Source organism: Mesocricetus auratus, unplaced genomic scaffold, assembly GCF_017639785.1.
Source record: "Mesocricetus auratus isolate SY011 unplaced genomic scaffold, BCM_Maur_2.0 Super-Scaffold_100010, whole genome shotgun sequence".
In the NCBI taxonomy this organism is placed as follows: domain Eukaryota; kingdom Metazoa; phylum Chordata; class Mammalia; order Rodentia; family Cricetidae; genus Mesocricetus; species Mesocricetus auratus.
In genome coordinates this window covers 48,134,091-48,156,527 of record NW_024429194.1, presented here as the reverse complement: position 1 = coordinate 48,156,527, position 22,437 = coordinate 48,134,091, and the positions used below count along the sequence as shown (strand labels likewise).

At 45.0% G+C, this 22,437-nt stretch overlaps 1 long non-coding RNA gene across 1 annotated transcript; it reads right to left on the bottom strand.

The window, feature by feature from the left end:
* Nucleotides 1–4,378: 4,378 nt before the first annotated feature.
* On the bottom strand, nt 4,379–12,027 carry LOC121142637. Its single transcript, XR_005879666.1, has 3 exons — nt 11,819–12,027; nt 11,462–11,546; nt 4,379–4,994 (listed from the first exon to the last, which is right to left on the bottom strand). It is a non-coding gene; the product is annotated as an uncharacterized LOC121142637 (long non-coding RNA).
* Nucleotides 12,028–22,437: the final 10,410 nt, after the last annotated feature.

The window sequence follows — 22,437 nt, the reverse complement described above, 5'->3', positions numbered from 1 at the left end:
ACACTGCACGTTTAGCATAGCAAATGGTCCACCGGGGTCAGCATCCATCGCCTTCCTTTTCTAAATTATTTTCCCCACAGCACTTACCACCTTCCAATCTATTGATAATTTTCTTTTGTAAGGCGTTAAGGGGAATAGACAGGGAATAGATCACTATGTAGCTCTGGCTGATCTGAAGCTATATACAGACCAAGCTGACTTCAAACCCGCAGTGATCCGCTTGCCTCTACCTCCTGAGTGCTAAGACTGTAGGTATGTGCCCCCATGCCCAGCATTCATGCTGATAATTTTCTTTCTTTTCTTCTATATTTTTCTCCATGTACTAGGCATTTAACCCAGAGCCTTGAGCATGCTGTGCAAACACTGATCCTTCCCCTCATTGTCTTCTGCTCCTTAGCAGAGTCTAAGGTATCCCAAACCGACCGCAACTGGTACACTGTTGAGAATGGTTTTGGATTTGAACTTGGCCTCCACTTCCTGAGTGTTGGGATTACAGGTGTGTGCCAACATAGTCATTTATAAGGTGCTGTGGATAGAACCCAGGGCTTTGCAGATGTTAGACTGGATCTACCAACCGAGTCACACCCTCAGCCCCTGTAGTTCTGTTTTGTAGTGAGATATTATTTATGTTTTATTAAAGCTTGCCTGAGGATTCAGAAAGCAAAGTTAGCCACAAGCCATAGAAGCCAGGCACACACCTTTAATCCCACCTTTAATCTCCAGTCAGAAACTAGGAGATGGTGGCGGTACTTACCTTTAATCCTAGGACTCAGGATTAAGAGGTAGCTAGGTCTCTCTGAGTTCAAGGCCACCCAGGGATAGACGAGACTGAATCAGTCTAAAAGAGAATTATAGTTCACACCTTTAATCCCAGCACCAGAGAGATATATAAGACAGGAGCAAGGTCTTGGTATCAGGCATTCATTCTCCAGCCATGTCGACAATAGGAACACCCTAGCCCTTTTAGAGGTAAGAGCTCTCTGATCGCTTGGCTGCATTGCTTCCCTGACCTTCAGGTTGAACCCTAATATCCATCTCTGGGTCCTTTTATTTATCATGCAACACTGTTTTCTTGCTTTTATACTTATAGATAAATGTTTAGCATCCTGTTAGACTATATAGGCTATGAGATTAGGGATCCTCGTCAGGTTTCTTCACCAATGTGACCCGAAAAGCTCTGGCACAAGGCAGGTAACTCAACCTACATTTGTTGAATGAATTGATGGCCAAGACACAATATACATTGTGCAAGACCACTTACAAGTCAAAAGACCCACTTTAAAGAGCTTAAGTGGGGTTGTCTTGAGAGTGAAAAGCACACAGGGAAGGAAAGAAAGCCAGTCCTAAGAAAGCCGGGGAGGCTGTTGCAGGGAGGGTGGACGTGAAAGAGGTATTGATCGGGAGGGTGCGGGGACAAGTCAGGAGCCAGTCCTGGGCTTGGGTAGGGAGGTGGCTTCTCTCTCACCTCCCAGCATCAGTCCTGGGCCTGCAACCAGCCATGTCTAGAGGCATCAGATCTTGACAACAGAAGCCCAAGGCCAGTGAGTCCCTGTCCTAGGCCCTTCTGACCCATTTTAGGAAAGACACTGGTCCAAGGGATCTGCCCCCACAGAACGCTCAAGCCCATAGAAGCTGGACCAATTCGTGGATTCGTAATATCAACTAGATAACACACATTAGCATCTAAAGCACAGCAAAGACTGTACTCCTGCCAGGAAGTTCCTTTAAAGTCAGCAGTTTCCCTACCTGAGAATTACCTGCCAAGGAGCTTTGGAATAGCAATCTGCCTTAGGGTTTCTACTGCTGTGAAGAGACACCATGACCACAGCGACTCTTACAGTTCAGAGAGTCAGTCATCATGGTGGGGAGGACAGCCATGTGCAGACATGGTGCCGTCTACATCTTGGTCAGAAGGAAACAGGAAGTGGGGGGAGGGGGAAGCTTGAGCAAAAGAGACCTCAAAGCCCATGCCCACAGTGATGCCCTTCCTCTAACAAAGGCACGACTACTTCAACAAAGACACACCTCTTAATAGTGCCCCTCCCTTTGGGGGCCATTTTCTTTCAGGTCGCCAAAGAATCCTCAAGCCAGATTCCCTAAAGACACCTGAGGGTCTGTGAAACTGCTGTGCTTTTTGGTTTTTTGTTTTTTAATTCTCCAGGTAGTTGCGACCTATCTTGGACCAAAGCCGCTTCCATCCCCAAAGTGGACAGGCAGATGATGAGTTGGATCATCCAACTTGCCGTCCGTGGCGGATGCAGTAATTCCCTGAGACGGGTTTGCTGGAGTTTCAGAAGCAAATGCAACAAGAACACCGGGCGCAGGCCTGCAGACAAAGCGCCCAAACACCCCCTCAGCCCTGTTTTAGCATCAACATTCCAGGCCCACCCACCTGGGCCCTTGGTCACCAGGAGACCTCACGTGTACACACAGGCCATAACCTGCCCGAAACCCAGATCCGGCTGCTCTTCCCAAGCGACTCTCAGCTTGCTGAAAACAAAGGCGATTGTTCTCTTAGGAATGCTCTACAGGGAAATGGATCGTTTCCCCTCTCCCAATCCCTTCCTGCCTGGATTCCCGCCTTTAATCCCTAGGAGGGAAGGTGTTCTTAAATAGAGCCGCCCTTGGCACCTCCCCGTCCAACTGGGAAGCCACCACTGGTAAGCGCTGGTGCCCTTACTGGTTCCCAATCCCCCCACCCCGAGTGGGCCCCCTCCAGCAGTCACAGGCACTTTTCCACACTGAAGGCTGAGGTGCGTGCGGGCAGAAGAAGGGATTTTTTTTTTAAACACACACTTGGAGATGCCAAGCTTCCTGTGGGAATCATCCTATTATTGAAAGGAGGGCTGTCTGTCCCTGCCCCCACCTGATGCAGCAGTAAATTGTAACAAGAGAATCTGGCCGAACAAGTTTCTGGTTCCCTCGCTATCTTGTGGACAAAGAGCTCTTTGAATATGGTTTCTGTGTTTGGCTTCTAGTGATAGAGTGGAAAGTGATGTTTTCACTATTGCTGGAATTTTCTCCCTTCGGCAATATCCAATAACGGCCATTCACTGGGAAGGCAGCCTTGGATCCCATGGGGCCAAGGAGGCCACGTGGCAAGCGAGCTGTGGCCAGACCATTTCCTGCTAATTAACCTGTGGATATCGATAATATTTCTCTCTGGGAAGCTGCTGTAGATAAGGCGTCTGTCCCTTGCTGGTCACCAAATCATCAATAAGCAGATGGCCCCCTTTTTAGCAGGGTCCATAATCCAAACATGCTTGGGATGAGTGATTGATAGAAAGCGCCCGTTTTAAAAGGAGTCCAAATCTAAACAGAATGTGTCTGGTTACTAACAAAATTAAATTACCCTCTGCTGAAGGGACTTCCCTTCCAGTGAAAACAAACTTAGAGTTGTAGATAAAATAGAAACTTGGGCATAAATTCTTGGCGGCTCCTAACAACAAGCAAATGGCGTCGAATTTATGAGCTCAATTTTATTTTGTATTTGTCCCCACTTTGATATGTTTTGTCAATGATAAAGTACAAAAAAATTTAAGCTGTATTTGAAAGGTCAAAATTCTAATAAAGTGGTCCAAAGCACCCGGAGAAGGCCCAGATTTTACTTAACTTTCTTCTCTGGGCTGTTTTGTTCCAGAAATCATTCTTTTTTCCTCCTTCCTAGAAACACGATAAGCAGGCTGCTGAGGACTGAAGGGCCAGGTACGGATTCTTCCTGGCTGGAATGGTGTCTCTCTGACCTGCATAGTCTTGGGATCTGAGGGGAGATGAGTCTTCATGGGAGCTAATGTGTTCACAAGTAAAAGAGAGGGATCCAAGTGAGAAGTCAAATGACCTCTGGATATGAAACACGCTTGAAGACTGTCGAGGAAGGTTGCAGAGAACTCTCCAGAGACTGGGTGAAGCCTTAACTCAATCCAGGGCTAACCCATAAGAGACATACCCCAAGTGCTGCTAAGCCCTAAGCCCGGAGCTTCCAGGTGCTGCTGATCAAAGAGTCTAGAAGTTCCACTCTGCAGAGTTGGTTTATTAAGTGTTCCTCTGAAATGAGGTCTCCCCATGAAACCCAGGCTTTAACAATGGCCCTCCTTTCTTGTCTTTGAAGTCAGCTTCACAATCTCTTCCCTGACAGAGAAACCTTATCTGCCACATACACCCTCAGCATCCCTCTTAGTTACATGGTGGATGCCGGGTCAGTGAGTCCAGCTGTACCCCGCACAGCCCTATTTTGGACAGAGACATGCTATCCACGTGGCTTTGTGCTAGGGGAAATTTTGCTTTTGTTTTACTTTGAATGAATGTGCTACAATGTTTTTTCAGGAGCCGCACCAAACTCCTGCCTGTTTTCAGGATAGCCCCTGGGAGGATATATACACACCTTCTGATGCTTTGTGGGTCTGTGCGGCTGCAAGGGAATGGCTGGCTGTACATCACACCTTCACGTTCCAGAAAACACTCAGCAGCTCAGCTGTTGGCAGCCCAGCGATGAGCACAGTGGGGAACGGCCCCCTGGCGCCCCTCTCTGCCCTTCTCAGCCTCCTTGTGGTACCTGAGGTTGCTGGTAGGTTCTTCACCATCACGAGACCCACCGACCTATCAGTGAGTTCACGTGGGTCCTTGGTCACCATGTGATCAGTTTAGTGAGGCCCTCAGTGTGTCTCGTAAGTTTTTTAACATTGCACCCATTTTTTAATGTGCTCTGAACCATTCTATTTAAGTCCCCTTTCAAACTACCACCATTCCTTAAAGCCCCCGTGTAGTTGCTACAGTGGTTTTAAATTTCAGAGCAGTCCAAAACAAATTTAATGAGAATCCATTGATTTCATTCACTTCCTATTTGTTGATTTCCTATGTGATAGACACCAGGAATGTAGCAGCAGACTAGGCTGGTCTTCATCACTGAGGCAAAGAACGTCCAGGACATCCAGTGCTTTACTCTCCAAACACCCTGGAAGTTTCTCACGTGTTCTCTCCCGATCTCTTTGGCCCTGCTGTGAAGAGATCGCCAAGCTAAGTCAGCCAGAGTATTAGCAAAGGGGATTTCTGGTAAAAGCCGACATAGGGTCAAAGTGCAGCTAGCTCAGCAGCTTCCTTGGTTGAAAGCCATCGAGCTGCTTGACATCTGTAAGCAGTTTCCTCTCACGGTGACAGTAAGCCATTGTCTGGAGGAGTTCAGTAGGGACTGACAAGTAACAACAGGAGCCACAGTGTGTGTCTGACCCACAGTGAGACTAAAGCGGTCGGGGTGGGGCACTGCGCTCTATGATCACTACTATTGCTACTGTGCTGCGAGGGAAGGTGTCACCTCTGAGTGACCAAGTACTAGGAGGAAGGCCAGAGAGGGGACACTTGGTCCTAGGAAGTCTCCTGGGGGCTATCACATCATACCAATTTGAACTTCTCCTTCAATGTGACATTTTTAGTAGCAAAAGCCAAGGTTCTGTCTTTCTGAAAGAAAGATCCTGTCAGGTCTGTTGTTTTGTTTTTACTTGCATGTGATTTTCAGCTGATTCTTCTGTTTCTAGGAATCAGCCTTCTGTAAAATAATAATAATAATAATAGTGTTTTCTGGCAAGTCTGGCAGGAAGCAAAGGATGCTGGAGTCTCTGGACTACCAGGGAGGGGGACACCACAGGGGTTAGCAGTTCATGACTAAAAGAAATCATTACCATCTAAAAATGTGTCCCCCCCTCCTTCTCTCTTCCCTCCCTCCCTCCCTCCCTCCTTCCTTTCTTCCCTCCTTCCCTCCCTCCTTCCTTTCTTCCTTCCCTCCCTCTCTCCTTCCTTTCTTCCTTCCCTTCCTCCCTCCTTCCTTTCTTCCCTCCCTCCCTCCCTCCCTCCCTCCTTCCTTCCTTTCTTCCTTCCCTCCTCCCTCCCTCCCTCCCTCCTTCCTTTCTTCCCTCCCTCCCTCCCTCCCTCCCTCCCCCTCCCTCTCTTCGACTTTCATTAAGTCCTTCCTAGCCTTCTCTCAAATTACTGGCTCTCCTCCTTCCTAACTTCCTTCATCTCTACCCGTCCCTCCTTTTTCTCTTTTTGTCAGATGAGGCTAAAAAGCACATGACAATTCCAAGTCTCCTTTCTTCATCACCTTAGACAAGCAGAAAAGGATAAATCACATTGTGGAATCCCCCTGCAGCATTTCACAGCCAAGCTTACAGTGGTCAAAACTACAGAAGAATTCGAGGGCTAGAGAAATGGCTCTACTGTTAAGAAAACTGGCTGCTCTTCCAGAGGACCAGGATTTGGTTCCTAGCACCCACATGGCAGCTCACAATAGTCTAACTCCAGTTCTAAGGGATCAGACTCCATCTTCTGGCTTCCTTGGGGAATCACTCATGCACATGGTACACAGACATTCAGGGAAACAAAATATTCATACATGTAAAATAAATAAAAGTAATTTAAACTAGGGGCTGAAAAGATGGCTTACCAGCTAAGTACACTGGCTGCTCTTCCAGAGGATCAAGGTTTGATTCCGAGCACCCACATGGTGGCTCATAATGGTCTGTAACTCCATTTTCCCTGGGGAATTCAGTGTCTTTTCTGATCGCCAAGGGTACCAAGCATGGATGTAATACACAGACATGCATGCAGCCAAAACACCAATATGCGTAAAATAAATAATATTTTTTAATTTTTAAAATATATAGAAAAGGTATATGGTAATGTGGCCTTTTGTATAGAAAGAATTTTTGGTCTTTATTGTATGTAAAGAATTTTAAGTTTCACAGCTAACCCTCTAGAAATCTCTGCAAGATAAACTATGCAGATACTCTTGATACATTTTTAAATATTCCTTCAATCAGACATGGTGGCACATGTCTTTAATCCTAGCTCTTAAGAGTCAGAGGCAGGCAGATCTCTGAGTATGAGGTCAACCTTGTCTTCAGGGCTAGTTCTAGGACAGCCAGATCTACATAGAGAAACCCTGTCTCAAAATAAACAAACAACAAAAGTAAAAAAGAAATAAAAAATTCCTTCCAATGCAGAAATTTATTTATTTATTCTTAGTGTTGCGCCTAGGGTCTTGCTAGGCAAGTGTTCTACTCCCATCTCAGGACCCAAATTCACAACTTGAGTGCAATTTTTCTGTTTCTTTTTATTCTTGACATATTCAATACTTCTATTTCCCACTGTTTAAATCAAAAGGGAAATTTCACCTGGCATTATTTATTTTTACTCTTTAATTCATATGCCTCTAGAGAATATATCTTTTGTATGATTCTGTTTTTAAAAGCTTAAGGAAAACAGAAGACAAAAATACCATTGGCTAGGCCCTAAGAGGTTGTTCGGAGGGGTCCCGATTGAATTTTTTTTAAGCCATATTTCAGGTCTTTGATGTTGACAGCTCTGAAATATTACCTTACAATTACATCATAACCATGAAATGACTTGTGTTGGCTAGTGACATGACTTTTTAAAGAGTTTCCACTAAATACACAAATAATGAAATGAAAGGATGTCAGAGTATCCCAAATGATTAGTGATGGTATTAAAATGAGTGCTATTGCTATATATTGTGGCTCTAAGAAATTTGTAATATTTACGACCAGACCTTCAACTAACCAGTCTGCTTTCTCTTTTGATTTTCCTCTTTAAAATAGCTAGTAATTTCTTCTTCTACTGTGTCACATGATTTGCTATTGCCTCAAGACATCAGAGCCATTGTTCTATTTTTCTACCCTTCATAGGGAAAAATGCTTACCTTCGTATCAGAGTCAATACCTCAATAATATCATATCAAACATTTGCTAATTTGAAAAAGTAGCATAGTGCAGCAACAAATTACACAGTAGTTCACATTAGCTGTGTGATGTGGCCATTCACCAAAAAGAAAGGGAAAGAAAAGAATAAGGCTTTCAAGAATGGACATTCCCGAGTTGGAGGTACGGCTCAGTGCTAGAACCCTTCCCAACATAATGCTTTAATGGGTTAATATATGATGGTTCATCATGGTTTATCCCCAGAAAAGGAGTCAGAAACAAAAGACAGTAAAGACTATTGCAGTCATCCAGCCATCCACCCAATAAATGAAGCCTCGGAGTCAGCAGACGTGGGATACAAACCCTACATAGGCTTGGCTGGTTTCCCTGCCCTTGTGCTTCTAAGACATGAGGTGACCTTGAAGCTGAAGGGTAAAAAAGAAGTGTTTATAGTACACTCAAGCCTCTAAACATTAGGATCTAACTCACTTATCTGGTTCCCAGCTAAAATAATGCAAAACAAAATAGCAACCTGATCCTTTATTAGAGGAACACTTAGCTGTGTTGAATTTAGTGAAGGATGTCTCTGGATAGTACTTTATAAGACACTGAAGGAATTTTTTTTTTTTTTGGTTTTTACAAGACAGGGTTTCTCTGTATTATTTTGGAGGCTGTCGGTCAAGCCCGGCCTCGAACTCACAGAGATCCGCCTGTCTCTGCCTCCCGAGTGCTGGGAATTTTTCAAGAGTAATCTAGACTCCATGGTTTATTTGCCCTACCATGAATGAAAGATGCTCAAAATAATGTGTTCAGCTAGGTACATCTGCTGGATACATGGCTATGTGCTGAAACTACAAGGAAAATTCTAGACCACTTAGTGTTTTAGAGAAATCAAAACAAGATTATATAGAGAGCTATGTTATGTACATACACATCAAACTATAGGATTAGCCACACCTCTGTAGCATGGGCCAATCTCAAGATGTCCTTGATATGATAGTGGCTTTAGCTTCAGAGAAAGTTTTGTTGATCAGTTAGTGGCCTGGATTTAAATGAGAAAATGTAGAACCAATTTATTTTTAGAACTAGAGAGCTTATTGTTGGAGGTGGTGGAGACAGTAATTATATTTTGTTTGGTTTTGTTTTGTTTTTGAGACAGGATTTCTCTGTGTAGCCCTGGCTGTCCTGGAACTCACTTTGTAAGACCTCGATCTTACAGAGATCCAAGTGCTGGGAGTAAAGGAGTGTTCCAGTGCACCAGGCTAATAGCAGTTTTAAGAACAATCTAGTGGTTAGAAAAACAGACCTGTAAATACAGAATTTGTTTGCTGAGTGCCCAGCTACGCTAACCATTAGAAGGCTCTGTCCAAAGAATGTGCAGTATGTACCAGCTGCATCATCATGAGCCATTAACAGCAAACATTAGTTAGTACACTCGTGCTGAGTTCAGGGAATGGCCTCCCTACCACCAAATAGTGTGAGGTGTGCTGAATCTGAAGTACATCATGACAAGCATTTCTCCCTGAACTTTTTAAACAGAGGATAGGTTCAAAGCAAGTCCACCTGTTTCTAATTCAGTTCATTTACTCCTTAAGTGTTACCTTGCTGGAACAGAGCTATGCTAAAAAGAAAACCTCTGTGAGCTCTCCTTTAAGTTTTGCAACTGTAGACAGGTGGTACATCAAGCAGAGTCTCTCCTCTCCATCCTTCAACTCCTGTTTGGTTCAAGTTCAGGATAAGTTTTATATATTCAATGGGGCAGTCCAAGATGTTGGAAAATATGCCACCCCTGATCAGGGAGAGAGAACCAGACAGCAAACATTACGTTTCTCACAAGTCAGCCCTAAGTTCTCTCTCATTCTTTACAAGATCAAATGAACATTGTGAAAGTTACAGGCAAACCCACTGACAATCAAGAGAAACAAGGGTGACAAGATGGGAATGTGACTTGAAACATGGCCACTCTACTTGGGGATAGAGTAGCTGTAGGGAGTACATCGACTCGTGGTAGCCTTATTTTAGAATGAGGCAAGAAATGCAAACAACATCCTCATGAGAGCTGATTTGCTGGAGGGTTTCAGAATCCTCCTTGCTGCCTTGGTATCACCGGGGACCCCAAGACCATCCCTGAAGCTCAGCCTCATTAGTTTATTCATCTGCAGCCCTGCAAGCAGGACTCTGGACAAAGTTACAAGGGATGCTTGGCAGTGCCGACTCTGGTGAAACAAAAGGACTAAAGGGTCATAGTCACTGGAAAACTTTGATGTTTGGGGATGTCCCCCCTCCTTTTCTCACCAGATAAGAGACAGTTGTTTTCTGGTTTACTAGAGATACATTGGAAATAGAGTCTTGCAAGGTACTTATTTGATCAACAAAAACGCTACACAAAGAATAATCCCATGTTGCTCTGCTTTCAGCTGAAAATTTTCTTTTCTCCTAGCTTCTCTGTAACCTGACAGAAAGCCCCCATTATACAGGATGTTGATTTCCAGAGTGGACAGCTTCAGCTTTGGGGAAAGAACTTTCATGAGCTCTTCGGCTCATCTGTCTCTCCACCCTTGCTCCTGTGGAGAGCCTTCACCCTGGAGAATCCTCTAGCCAGTGTCTCAAGGCTCCCCACAAAGTGCTCTTCGGGAGAGCTGTTGAGTCCCAGGGTCTGGCTGCTCATTCCAGCCCCAGCCTGGGTGTGTCCTGCCTGGACTTCTTTTTGCTTGTAGGGTAAAGCTGCATGGTGGAATGGAAACTCTAAAAATTCTTTGGATGCTCCTGGTAGTGAAATAACTCTCCAAATGAGTTTCACATGAAAGAACGTTTGGAACCACTTTAAGGAAGAAAGGGGAGAAAAGATAGGAACGATCAAAAGAATGGTAATCTTGTAGCATCTCCACTGAAACCCAGAGAGAGCCAAATGGCAGACTTCTGGAGGATGAGTGAGCTGGAAGTGCGACTGGATGACCCCACCAGGGACCTGGATGGTTTCACACTCCTGCCACCCGCCCTTCTGTCTGAGCATGTCTAGTAACATCCTTCAGTGTTGCTCTCAATTTATGCCACTTTGTGACTACACAGAGAAAAATGAGACCCAGCTGAAATAAGAGACTGGCTTCTGGAAACCTCTCTGATTATGAGAGAAGTGTGACTAAGAGGTAGCCCACCAGAAAACTCTTTCACTTAATTCCAGGCCGAGGCAGGCAGATCTCTGAGTTCGAGGCTGGCCTGATCTACAGAGTGAGTTCTGGGACAGCCAGGACTACATAGAAAAAATCTGTCTGAAAAAAAAAATCTTTACTGCCTGCTGGAATTGCCAAGGAAATTGGCATGAAGGAAATCACCCCATCTGGGCTGTATTAATGAATACCTCAGATTCACTATCATACAAAGCTGAGCAAACACCACGACATGTGAGATCTGGAGGAAGGACAAAATTGGTGTGTGGTCAGCGTAACACCAGAACAACAGCCACAGGATGTGGTAAAGAACCGCTTAAGGACCTGGGGATATGGCACACAGGGCTGCCCCATGTTAAGATACAAGGAGGAGAAAAAAATTATTAAAACAAAGCAACCATATTCTTACCAAAAAGGTAAGTAAAGTAGCAATGGGCCTGCCCAAAAGGATCTCAAAGGAGCCGGGCTCTGTAGAGACTTTGGTTCCCCTGGCCTCCTCTCCTTTGTCCCTTAAAGTGTAGACAGATGTGGATTCATTAGGTCGAAGTGAACTGAGGTGAACTTAATTCTGAGGCTTTCTCCACATACCTTCAGACAATTGGAGACACTCAAGGTTGCAAAAAAACCTGTGTTTGCACAAATCTTGGCATATAGATGAGCAGATCCAACACCTCTGGAAAGAAAGTAATAATGAATGAGAACACCTGGCCCTTTCTAGGTAAGTTTAAGAAAAACAGTGACGTTCTCCTTTTTAAAAAATAAGCCATCTCGCAGTCTCTAAAGTCCTACACACACACACACACACACACACACACACACACACACACACACACACACACAAACACACACACGCACGCGCGCGAGCACGCGCGCACGAACATGCAAACACACGCATGTGCACAAACACCCACACCCTTGTACACACATACGTGCATGCATGCTCACCGAGGCACCCTGGGGCCTGCTCTGACCCTGAAGAGCTGAGCCTGCCTGAGCCTTAGGGCCCCCACCGCATGGGAGACGGCTGAGTCAAGGCCTGGGCACCAGCCCTCCAAGTCAAGCGAGCTGGTGAGTTTTCCTCAACAAAGAGCGCACACATGCAGGAGTACTTGATTGAAGACAAATTTCTATAAACATTCCCTTCTGAGCAAACGTCAAGGCTCAGGCTAGCATTTTTTTTCACCATAGACGGGTGGGGGAGAGATGAATGCAGACAATTACACTCACTAGTTTGCTTTGTGAGGTCATAATGTTTCATTATGTGCCAGAAGTAATAACATACACATTGAGATGGATAAATTGTCCAATGTGAGCACCGGGGAGCCTTCAACTCGATCTCATGTTAGAAAAAGGCTCCAGATTCCTCTGCTCTTTTCTGTTTCCCTGGGCCAGGCTTTGCTGACAACGGCTGGGGGTGGCTGCCATTTCCCCCAACTCATCTTCACCTAAAGTGGAGATAGCCTGGGCTTCATCGCTTGAAGCTGCAGCTGGCTCTTCTGTGAGTTTCTTCTGTGTCCAACACCAAGGGAAACAAAGGGAACAGGCCTCAGCTCCTACCCTTGAGAAGCTCACTGTGGGAAGCCAGGCTCCCCCACAAGGTCGCTGCTCCTGAACTGGGGCCACGGTTGCTTGGCAGAGGATTCAGAATAGTTACTCAAGTCAGGAAGTCAAGTCCTGCTTTTAGCTCTGCACCCTGACACGTGAGAGAAGTCACTTGTCCCGGATCCTCTGCCCACAGAGTAATACATATAATTAGAGAATTACTTAACATCTTTCCTATAATGAGCATATACCCAGATATAGTTTAATGACTCAAATGTAAAAGGAACACATTCTACCCCTAGGTCTTCGTAAGTAAAACCCGAATGTCGTTTCCCACAGGTCAGTATTTTTTCTTTGGTGTCATCCAAATCCCGTTCACAAGTTGGGAATTTGTTGAGAGAATGAGCAAATGACTCACAGACCAGAGTTGGTTCCTCATGCTTCATTGTCTGGTGTTTAAACGACTGTGCTGTTCCCCGTCCTGAGTGTCCGCCATTTTTCCCACTTGGCATATATTTCCTTCCGGATCTGGCTTTGAGGAATAATTGCTCCATGTTGGGTACAATTGTGGTGGTTCTTTTAAACAAAGCTAAGAAACATAACATCGGGCATGCAATCATAAGTCTTGAGACTAGTCAGACGTCTGTCCCAAGGCAATTACCTACCAATGGGACCTGCACTGCCTCTTGTCCTGTTAACCTGTATTTCCTGTTTGCCCTTCATCTCTGTGGCTTTTCTGCCTATCTCTATAATAAGCATCTTTTTCCTTGACTGAATGCCTGTCGCCTACAACTGAAGTGTTCTAACTACTAATGTACACTTTCAGAATAGACGGGTTATTACACTGGAATACCAAAATAAAAGTTGGAAAATTTAAAACTAAAAGAAGTTTTCAGGCTGGGAGCAATGGGGTAGGCTTGTAATTCTAACACACGAGAAGCTGTGTGGGAGGGATCACAAGTCTGAGACCACCCTGGCCTCTATAGAGACCTTGCCTCGAAAGAAAAAACAAAAAGTGGAGCAGCATGACAGCTCAGCCGGTAAAGGCACTTGCTGCCAAGACCAACAGCCTGAGTTTGGTCCCTGGAGCCTACATAGTGGAAGCAGAAAACCAACTCCCCAAGTTGCCCTCTGACCTCCATACATGCTGTGGTGCAAACACACATTGTATTCACAATAAATAAATAAATGTGAGTATTTTTGTTGCTGTTAAAAAATAAAATAAGTAGAGATGAAAAATCTAGTTCAACATATTAAAATTTTTCTAGACAATTAGACCCAAAGGCATGAAGTATCATGCTCAAAATCCTAACACTGGCTGGTTTCCGTGCCTGGACCCCATGTGAGCTGGCTCCCTAAATAGGAGCCCTTCTGCTTTTCTACTGTTTTGGGAGTTCAGCATTGTCTCCCAAGGTTGCCACCTATGGCTGTGTTTTGCTACAATGAAAGAATTGAAGAGCTGCCACAAGAGACTTAAATATGGTCTTCTAAGCCTGCAATATTGACTGACCTTTTACAGAGAAAGCTTGCCATGTTCCATCAGTGAGTGAGTGTAAGCATGCCCCAATGAAACTTTATCCATGGGCAACAAAATTCACATAGGTTTCAAGTTTCTCAAAATATATTCTTTTTATTTATTCCAAATATTTAAAGATGCAAACAACATTCTTAGTTCATTGATGGGGGATATCCTTCTGTATATATGTTTCTCTTATTGGTTGATGAATAAAACACTGATTGGCCAATAGCTAGGCAGGAAGTGAAAGGTTCAGGCATTACTCTGGCCTGCCCTGTTACCTGGCAGGATGCACTCAGGCAACACTCTGGCCAGCCCAGAGTTCCGTGAGAACCAGGCAGGTGCAAAGGACCCCTTTAAGGGACTGACCCCTGCCCGTTTACCCTCTCTTACTCCTCTTCCTCTCTTACTCTCTCTTACTCTTTTGCTCTTGCTCTTACTCTCTCTCTCTCTCTTATCTCTCTTTCTCTGCTCCCCTTTTCCCTCCCCGTCCACCAATAAACTCAACATGGGATCGTTGAGTCGCGGTCTGTGTCTCCTTACTGGATAAACCTAAACGTTTTAACAACAGGAAGCATAGACAGGGCTACCAGACCAGGAGAAGGCTGGGGAGAGGAAGACAGAGAAGGCTGGGAAGAAACACCGTACTGCTGAAAAAGTAACATGATGGATGACGAGTAAGTCACAGCCTCGTGACAATACATAGATTATTAGAAATGGGTTAATAATTAAGACTGTGCTAGCCAATAAGAAGCCCTAGCTATCAGCCAATAGTTTATAAATTAATATAAGTCTTTGTGTGTTTATTTGGGGGCAAAGCAACTGTGGGACCAGGCAGGACAGAAACCTCCATCTACAGCTCATAGACTGTACAAAAATAGGTATGGGGGCTGGAGAGATGGCTCCGTGGTTAAGAACATTTGTTCCTCTTGCAGAGAACCTGGACACACATAGGGACTCACAACCATCCCGAACTCTAGTTCCAAGGACATCAGCACCCTTTGCTGGCCTTCAGAGACACTAGGCATGCACGAGGTACATATATATACATTGAAGTCAAATGTTCACATACATAAATATAGATAGATGGATAGATAGATAGATAGATAGATTGATTGATTTTTTTAAATAGCAGGCTGGATTTGATCTAAGGGCTATAGTCCACCCATGCCAGTTAAGCCTGTAGGAGGAAGTCTGATGCCGCCATTAAACATGTGACTTACTAAGTCTATGCCGTCATTAAACATGTGACTTACTAGAGGCGCATACAGATGAGGTAATAAAAGGGCGGTTTACCACACCGCTAACCACACCCACTTTAGGCAGGACTAAAGACGTATACGGCTGGACATAAAGACGTATACGTACGTAGGCGGAACTACGTCACTAGCCAAGCCCACTTTTGGGCATGGCTAGGGGCGTTACGGGGGAAGGCATAAAAGACAGCGCACAGGAAGTCTCGCTCTCTTTTCCTGGAGTTCGGCTTCCGGTCCAGTCGCTAGCTGAGATCTGCTGGGCTTCTCGGGGTTTGGTATCTTGTGAGTAATCTTCTACATTAAATACTTAGCTTCACTTTCAGTAACTGTGTGTCGCGTATCGTTACAGCATCCGTTGAAGCCAACAAAGCCAATTAAGAGTTGGATAGTTTGATATTTGCAATGATACAATAAAGTTACCTGACAAATTCACTAAAGTTCTACAGCTTTTTTTTCTTTTCTTTTTTTTTAAATTATATGCAAGGCAAGCAGCAAGAAATAAGATGTGATCCTTCTTCTCTGTGGCTTCACAGTCTGATTAGGGATAATAATCTTCAATTATTTATTTAATTTTGTACAGCAGGGGATTGAACTCATGGTCTCGCATATACTCGGAAAGTGCTCCCCACTGAGCTCACTTTAACTTTGGGGAATAGCCAGCATTTATGGATCACTTGCTATGATGTGCAATCACCCTGCCCTTCAGATAAACTGTAATCTAATCTTCATTAACATGCAATGGTTCATTCTCATGGTATACTAGTGAGGGGAGTGAAGCCCAGAGAGAGCAAGCACTTGGGCCTAGCTCACAGAGCTAGACTTTATACTAAGACCCCGAGATGAAGCCTGGGGACCCAAGAATTGTGTTAAGTAGACCTTCCCTGGTGTGGCTCCTGGTCACACTGTGATGTCAGATATCCACCACAGCCACCAACTGTCCCCTGAACTCATACCTGATGCCTGGGTTCCTCATCTTGAGCTGCCAGAGGCCTTTTATCATCAGTTAACTTCTTTTTGCTTCTGGTAGAGGAAACACAAATATTCTTCTGTCTCCTTGGTACTCCCCAGGGACAAACGCAATAAACTCAAAGCTGGGAAAATAAACTAGCAAACACAGGAGAAAAGAGAGAGCAGACAGCTAAAGACACAGTTCAGAATCAAAGCTCCATTACCTCCTATAAATAATGAGAAAGCAACAGTTAACAAAAACAGGCACAGAAAGGAGAAGCCAGATGTGGTAAGGCACACCTGTAACCCGAGCATCTACAGCAGCCACACCTGTAATCTGAGCAGTTAGAGTAGAGGCAAAGATCAGAAACTCAAAGTCATCCTTGACTTTGCAGCAAATTCCAAGTCACCCTCAGATTCATGAGTCCTTGTCTAAGGAACAGGAGGAATTTTCACACACTGAAAAAGGGGAGAGGGAACAAGAGCAAGTAATGGGAGGAGAGCAAATATAACGTTTCCTTTCATATATGGATAATAAATCACACTGAGGCACACACACACACACACTCACGCACATGCGTGCGCGCGCACCCGCGCCCTTGATGTGAGAGCAGAAGCTGACCTGTGTTAGCATACGCTGGGGGCAGGCAGGGGGCTATTGGAAGAGAAGAAGGGAAACAAGAGGAGACAATGGGGGAGCATACACAAGCAAAGTACAATGATTGTATGTATGAAAACAATATCAAAGCCTATCGTTTTGTATGCCCATATGTTATTTTTTAATTAATAAACAAAACAGGGTGGAGAATGGTGCAGTTAACAAGTAGTCATTTTTCACAGAGAGGCAACAGGCAGACATTCTCAGTTATGAGAGAAAACAGGGAATGGGGCCCCAGTGAGCCTTCTGATGAGAAAAAAAAAGAGGAAGAAACGCGACGTGATGATTAAATACAACCACCCAAGAAATGGCCCAAATTAGAGAATTTGTCATGTGGAAGGCGCAGTAAAAGGACTAGCAATAAACATTGAATCCAATTAAACACAGAATGAGGACAGACCCTCTAGAGTAAATGAATGAATGCAAATCAGGACGAAGATGCTAAAACTCAAATTAAAAATCACACAAGTGTTCAAGTGGGGAGACAGGAAGAAACATTGGCACACCAAGGCATCTCGCTGCCTGGCAGGCTTCACCCAACCCCACTCACCTGAATTTCCCATTTCTTCTTTCTTTTTTGAGGCAAGGTCTCGAGTTAGGTAGGCCCGGGCAGGCCTGGCAGTGCAGCGTACACCAGGCTGTCATGAGCTCACCTTAATCCTCTTGCCTCTGCCTCCTGAGGGCTGATTACAAGTGGACATCAGCATGTCCTGCTTCCCATTAGTTTTCATCATCGTCGTGGTTGTTTTCTAGACTGGAATGATATTTTAAGGACTTTTATTATTATTTTAAATATGTGTGTGGAAGGAGTGGCTACATGCAATGGGGGGAAGCTGCCTTGAGAGGATAGAGATATCTTATGTTTCAGGCAGTTATGAGCCTCCTGACATGACCCTAGGAACCAAAATTGGGTCCTCTGCAAATGGAGTACATGTTCTTAGCCATGAAGCCGTCATCACTCTAGGCCACTGGAATGGTTTAAGAATTAATGTACCTTTACATTGGGAAATTAATTGTTAGGATTCACTCATTTTATCTTCTCTCCTTCCTTCTGCTAACGCTCAGGTAAACCCAATGCTTTTTAACTTTTTTGATTATTATTCTATGTGTATGTGGGATGTGTATGTATGCATGCATATGTGTGTGAGCATATATGTGTGTCTATGTCTGTGTGCGTGCACATGTATATGTGTGTGTGTGTATGTGAGTGTGTGTGTGCACATGAATGCCACGAAAGTCAGAGGACAAATTAGCTCTCTTCTGCCTTTACACAACTCGGATTGAATTCAGGTCCACAGCCTTGTGCAGCAAGTACCTTTAACCACTGAGCTATCTTGCCAGCCCTCCCCTTAGAATGATTATTTTTTAAGCATGTGAAAGGTTATCACATCACTGTAAAGTGATTCTATGTATAATACACACAGAATATGCACATGTCCAGAATATCTAAGTCAGCTGTTACTCACTGGTTATTTTTGGATGCTAACAACAAAAGTTCATGCCTATTGTGGTCTCACTATGAGTCAAGCACCGTCTTCAGGCATGAATCATTCGATTCAGAAGGAGGGCACACATCATCATGCCCTTTTACAGGTGAAGAAACTGGAGCATGGCGATGCCTCCTGAAGCTTACACGCTGGCAAATGTTGGGGTAGGAGTCATCGTTATACACCATTCTCCATAGAATAGGCAAGTCGCTGTACCATTCTCCATAGAACAGGTAAGTCGCTGATTCCTTTGAGGTATTTGAAATTTTCATTGGTGATGATATGCAACTTTTTTTTAAGGTCAAGGCTGATGAGATGGCCCGAATCCCTGACTTCCAATGCTCACTGTGCCATGTTCACATACACATGTGCATTCATACACACACACACGTGTGTAAATAATTAAAAACCTCTGTTTAAAAGGTCCATTATTTAAAAAAAATGTTACCCAAGCTCACAGAGCATAGCTAAGTGATTTCTGTTCCTCTCCTCTCACTAATCTAGGCAGGCTCCTTGGAGAAGGTGAGAGGAGGTTCAGCAGAACAACTCACTCACAAACCACCCAGGCTTTGAAGCAACAGACAGGCTGAACTTTTAATATTCATCATTGCAAAAGGATGAGATTTTTTATGGGCTCTGTGTAAATTAGCAGGGAGAAATAAGCCTCCTTAGTCCCCAGAGGGAGAGGACACTCACAAGAGAAAAAGCCAGGAGGCCCCGAGCACCCACTATCAAGAACCCAGGTTACAGTACCTCTGAACAGCTTACCCAACTGACACAGCTTCATTTGAAACGACACCACGTAACCAGCATGAACCGCTCCTCACCCAAGCACTGTGTAATAAAGGCAGAAACAGAGAGCAGCTCCCGAGAGGGTGGAGGAACATCTACTTTGTGTCACCTGGGAATGGCACCCTCCTACAATCCCATCTCTTTGACAACAGTTCCAAAGTCCCCCTGTCACTGTCACTCAGCCACGAAATTAATGACTGAAGGAGAAAAGGACCACAAATGCCCAGCCCTTGAAACACAGAGGCAGAGAGGGACAGAGCAAGATAATAAATAAAACAAGAGCCTGAAGGGGAGAGCTGCTTTGTCAGAATATAAATATTTCCCTTCCCCTTTTATCTTTAATGTAGTGTGAGAAGCTTATTAAAGGGAAAGGCCTCCTGTCCCTGGAGCCCTTGCAGGAGCTCGTGGGAAGCTGCGGCTGGCCTGGCCCCATGCTTCTAAACTCTTCCCTGCTAGAAGCTAGTGGAAAGTGCAGAGCAGTCAAGAAGCTCTGGGGAAGAAAAGGGAAGCCATTGTGGCCATCAGGATCCTTATCTTGATGGGCCTGGTGTCAGGTTGTGCTAATCGCTGGAAGCAGCTGGGAGACTGAGGATGAGGAATGCCTATGTGCTCAAAGATCTGGCTTCAAATTCAGAGAGATACACACATTACTAGACTTACCCTCTGCACTGCTGGAGAGCAGCACCCAGGTTTAGACAAAAGGGAGTCTGTCCACTGGGGTGATCAAGAGAGTCCTGTGGGTATCCTCAGAGGAGCCTCCATGACTACACACTTACATCTACCGGACAGCCGACAAAGGCAGTCCCGGATCGCGGCCCAAAACATCCTATTCAGCGGAACATGCTCCCCCTCCATACCTTTCCTAAAAACCATAAAGGAGGATGGGCACAGATCTGGGCATACAAGTGGGCATCCAGTATGTTGTTTTGTTTGTATTTTTGAGATAAGGTCTCAGGTAGCCCATGCTGGCCTTGAAGTCACTGTGTAACCAAGGAAGACACTGAGGTTTCTGTCCTCTTTGCCGCCACCTCTCAAGCACTGGGATTGCAGGTTAGTATTACTGCGGCACTGTGTGTGCAGTGCCGGGATTGGACCCTATGCATGCTGGGTAAATAGCAACTGAACTATACAGCCCAGGAAGTTTGTAAGTTCGAATGGCTTCCCATGAGGCTGTGCTGCCAATCACCTGTAAGGACAAGCACAAGGCCTGGCCCACATGGCTTTGAAGAATGGTACATGAGCACGTGCATTTGAACAGTGAAGAGATTTCTTTTTCCCTGCTCATTATTTCTGCTGCCTTCCGTATGTCTGTTTTTCAAGACAGGGTTTCTCTGCGTAGCTTTGGAGCCTGGGTTGGAACTCACTCTGTAGACCAGGCTGGCCTGGAACTCACAGAGATCCACCTGCCTCTGCCTCCCGAGTGCTGTGATTAAAGGTGTGCACCACCACCGCCCAGCTTCTGCTGCCTTTCTAAGGGGCCTTCTGTTCTAGGTCAGGAATTAAATTCTCCAGGGCTTTGGGAGGCTATCATTATTGCTAACACTTGGAGATAATGGGCCATGAGATTACAGGACAGGAGGACGGTCATTCCTTTACCAGGTGCCACAGATTAGCTGACCGCTAAGGGTCAAAGAGAAGATGTAAAATTGGCTGCCAGAAGGGGTGTCTATTACCTCATTTTTCTTGATAGCCCTCCCAAGAGAGCTGGCCCTGATTGTTTCTCACCACTGTCCTCTCCACCCCACTCCAGACCACCCACCCATGCATTCTGATTCCTTCAATGTCTGCTGTCCTAGCTCATTAATGCTTAGGCCATATGTGACCTCATCAAGGGCCCGGAGCTTAGGTACCACCCCATCTTTCCCAATGCAGAACCTCTTTATATTCCATTCAGCCTTCCACCCTCCCCATTTTTTGTGTCTTTTTTGGTCTCATGCTCACTTTTTGTACAGTGCCCTGACCCATGGAATCCCATTAGGTTGCACTCTGAAGCAGTGGACTAGAGTCATTGCTAATTCTACTGTACTCCCTTTCTCAGGACCAAGTACATCTTACGACAGTGTCTGTGCTATAGGCATGCACAGGATGCAGGGATGGTGAAGAAAGCTTAGCTGGTTCCCAGGGAGTTCCTCGCACATCCTTCTAAACATTGCCTGGGAGCTATTTGAACTACCTGATCTAACACTCCCTTCCCGCTCGAGCTCTCCAGCCTCCTCTGGGCCTCAGCTGCTTTGGGAGCTTGGAACCATGAGAGGGTCTGTTTCCAGGGTTCCCACAAACCATGTAGAGGAGGAGGCCTGGGGGCGGGGAAGCACAGGTGTATCTGAGGGGTGATTGTGTGGAAGAGGGATTAAATATGTACTGTGAAGATCAATGGAAGCCTTGGGGAGGCAGACTTCAGTTCGATGTAATGAAGGACTTTTTAACAATTAAAGCTCTCTTAAATGAAGTGAGAGCCTTAAAGATAGCCCCCCCCCCCCCCTTCATGGAGTTCAGGCAAGTGTGAGGTCTCACTAGGCAGCATGGCTGACTGGCCAGCAGTATATACACCTGACACTTGGCAATGTGATGGAGTGTACCACTTCTGGAACCAGACTGCCCAGGTTCGAATTCCAGGCCCAAATGTCACTAGCTTTGCAATCAATCTTGGGTATATTTTTCAGCCTTTCTAAAATGCCATTTCTGTGTATGTAATATATATGTGTGTATATACATATATATATATAAAGTTTAAAATATAAGGAATGGGGTATAGTTTATTGAGAGATGAATTATTTTAATTGATGTGCAAGGGACCCTGGGTTTGATCCCCAGGAACACAAAATACAAATTTGTATCTTTTTTTTTTCCAAGGTGAGAGAGCTCTCAGCAGTTAAGAGCTTTCTTCTAAAAGACCCAGATTCTGTTCACACCACCCACATAGCTGTCCCACCACACCACCCACATAGCTGTCCCACGCCCTTCTGTAACTCCAGGTACAGGAGATCATATGCCTTCTTCTTGCCTCCTTGGGGATCCAGACACACTAGTGGTGCATAGACATGTATGCAGCCAAAATAGACATACACACAAAAGATATTAGGAGACTAGAGACATAGCTCAGCTGTTGGGAAAACTTGCAGAAAACCCAGATTTGATTCCCAGAACCCACACAGTGACTCATGGCCATCCAGGATTCCAGTTCCAAGGGATCCAAACGCCTTTCTGGCCTCCACAAGCACCAGACACACATATGGTAAGCATACATGTATGTAGGCAAAGCACTCATGCATAAAATAAAATGCTAAAAATGTTTTAAAAACATATTAGGGCTAGGTGTGGTACACATGCCTTTAATTCCAGTAGTTAGGAAGCAGAGGCAGGCA